This window comes from Stylophora pistillata, chromosome 8, assembly GCF_964205215.1.
Source record: "Stylophora pistillata chromosome 8, jaStyPist1.2, whole genome shotgun sequence".
Classification (NCBI taxonomy): Eukaryota; Metazoa; Cnidaria; class Anthozoa; order Scleractinia; family Pocilloporidae; genus Stylophora; species Stylophora pistillata.
Genome location: NC_142526.1, coordinates 14,315,574 through 14,318,011, shown reverse-complemented (window position 1 = coordinate 14,318,011; position 2,438 = coordinate 14,315,574). Strand labels below are relative to the sequence as shown.

Here is a 2,438-nt window from a genome sequence, read left to right as displayed (position 1 = left end):
GTTTATTAGATCGTTAACGGTATCTAAACTTTAAATTTGAAGAACAATTTTGGCTTTTGTTGCCTTTTTAAGTTTGTTTCGAGTGGTCAATTGGCCAGTGATGGAATTGCCAAAAAGGGTCTCAAATTTAGGCGTAAAGATTGAGAACGTTTACCCGTTAGTCGTAAAAAATGTTAACCGCAAAATAATTCTAGCCACTGTTTATTTGTGCTCTGCATGTATAGGATTGATACTTTTAGAAAATGACAAAGTGTGGGGATTACTTGAGGGGCAGCGTTATATAAATGTATTGTTGCATAAAGCTTAACTCAGCCCAGCTTAACTCAGCCCAGAGATACTATTACAGTTAAATTAGTATGTGTTTTGGCTTTGTAGGGGCGACTTTTCAATGCAAAGACGTTGAGGAAGTAGATCCCGAAAAGAGGAGGAGCCAAAGCCTACGGAGCCGAAAAAAGACAAGGACCCAAAGAATTCCCGAGGTTTGTTAGAAATAGACTGAATACATTACATCCTCAACTTAATGTCGTAGATCGTCAAATATATAAAAAAAATCTAGTTTAAGAGACGTAGGCAAATTATCTTAGACAAATTATCTGAAAATTTGCCACGAGCCATTGCCGGAGGACTTTTCTGAAGTGCCCAACTAAAAAAAGAAGCCAAACTGTACGTAAAATTTAAAAAGGTTTGGTAACAATTTGCACTTTGTATCTCACTATCGCGCAATATCGCCTGATTGTCCAGAGTAAGTATACGATCCCAGCTACTAATTCTAGAGGAAAATGTGCACGATAATGTGATAAATATCTGCAAAACTTATCATTTATAGTAGGTAAGGTTTCAATAATTCATAAATTGGGGAAAGAAATAATGGTAAATGCTGAATTAGGACGTTTTTCTTTCCGATATTATAGGATTGGCCAAAGCATCGAATTTACAATCGATTCAAGAGAGGTACTTTGGCGTTCTCGAAATAGTAAAAAAAAGAATCAGTGCTCCCTCGCAGAGGCCATGCGAATTTCCGGTGTCCCTCGGAACACCCTCAGGGACTACATAGGAATCTGTCAATTAAGAGTAATTGACCAAGAAAAGTTCGAGAGAATGGCACAATCCGTTAGGTGAAGGACGGGTAAGGCGTCCATGAAAGAAATTGAATCAAGATGCAGAGAAGTGCTCAGCGATTATCGCGCACAGGCAAGTAGATTAAAAAACGAACAAAAGCTTCCCCCCTTCTACCCAAATGAGGATTTTCATTTGGGAAAATAATTTAAGAAGTTAGTTAAACTAGTTCCTCCATTACCTTCATTTACCGTATCGATTTACTCTATAATTAAGCGCCACATTTATTCTCTATTCTTTGGTTTAATTGTGTTTTTTTTGTTTTGTTTTGTTTTTTGTTTTTTTCGGAGCGGAACGGCTATTACAGAGAGGGGCTTCATTTTTAAACAGCCAGCATATATTTGGAAAAACGAGACTAATGGAGATAAATAGAAAGGACATTATTATAACCATAGCCATACAAACTGGAGAAGATTGTACTATGGTTACATTTTATTGTACAATTAATTAGTTTCATCAAATAGGGCCGCCGGCAATAGCACATGCATCACTTATTCTGGAAGGGGCTCAAAAGAGTAATGATGATCATTTATTCGATCACGAAATAATAGTTTTTCGGTCTTCATTAATGTTATCAGGTTTTTTCGGTTTTCATCGAGTTCAGTCGCCCTTGCTGTTACTTCTTGGGTTTAGGTTTTGTAATTTTCTGTTTTGTAATTTCCTGTTTTATAATTTTTTTTTTAAATATGTGCATTGTATACTAAGTGCGTTATTAACAGATTATTTGTAGCTAAGATTTAAAGAAAAGAAAACTGAAAAGAAAACCTTTGAATGTGTGCCAAGAAAATGAGGAATTTTGGTTTGTTGATGCTGTTCTTTAGGCTTTGAATGTAGATAATTATGAAAATAGAATGCTATGCAGTAAGGTTGTTGCAACTTTTTGAAAATAAGAACGAGTAACCAAATATTACTCCTTTTATTAAACATCTACTTTTATATTGTTAAAAAAACATATTTAGATCATGCTGTAATAATAATGTAATCTGTTCCCCGCGCGAGGAAACTGGTACGAGCCACCTTAATCGCGCACTTCTTTCGCACGTTTCTCTCGCGCGTGACGCAAGAGTTATCTGTTCCCCGCGCGAGGAAACTAGTACGTACGAGCCTCGTACTAGTTTCCTTGTGCGGGGAACAGATAACTCTTGAGTCACGGGCAAGAGAAACGTGCGACCGAAAGCGCAAGATTAAAAGGCGAAAATTTAAAACAAAGATGGCGGCACGAGGATTTTTTTCTACTCGTTTTGTGAGAAGTTCACCAGAGTGTGTATTTGATGTGATGAGCAGCCACTGTGAATGCAGGAGATAGAAACTAAGATGAAGAA

At 36.9% G+C, this 2,438-nt stretch overlaps 1 long non-coding RNA gene across 1 annotated transcript; it reads left to right on the top strand.

Moving 5' to 3' along the window:
• The first annotated feature begins 321 nt into the window (after window positions 1-321).
• LOC148725146 (uncharacterized) lies at window positions 322-2,026 on the top strand. The gene is made up of 2 exons (XR_015990276.1): window positions 322-479; window positions 912-2,026. It is a non-coding gene; the product is annotated as an uncharacterized LOC148725146 (long non-coding RNA).
• The last annotated feature ends 412 nt before the right edge of the window (window positions 2,027-2,438 follow it).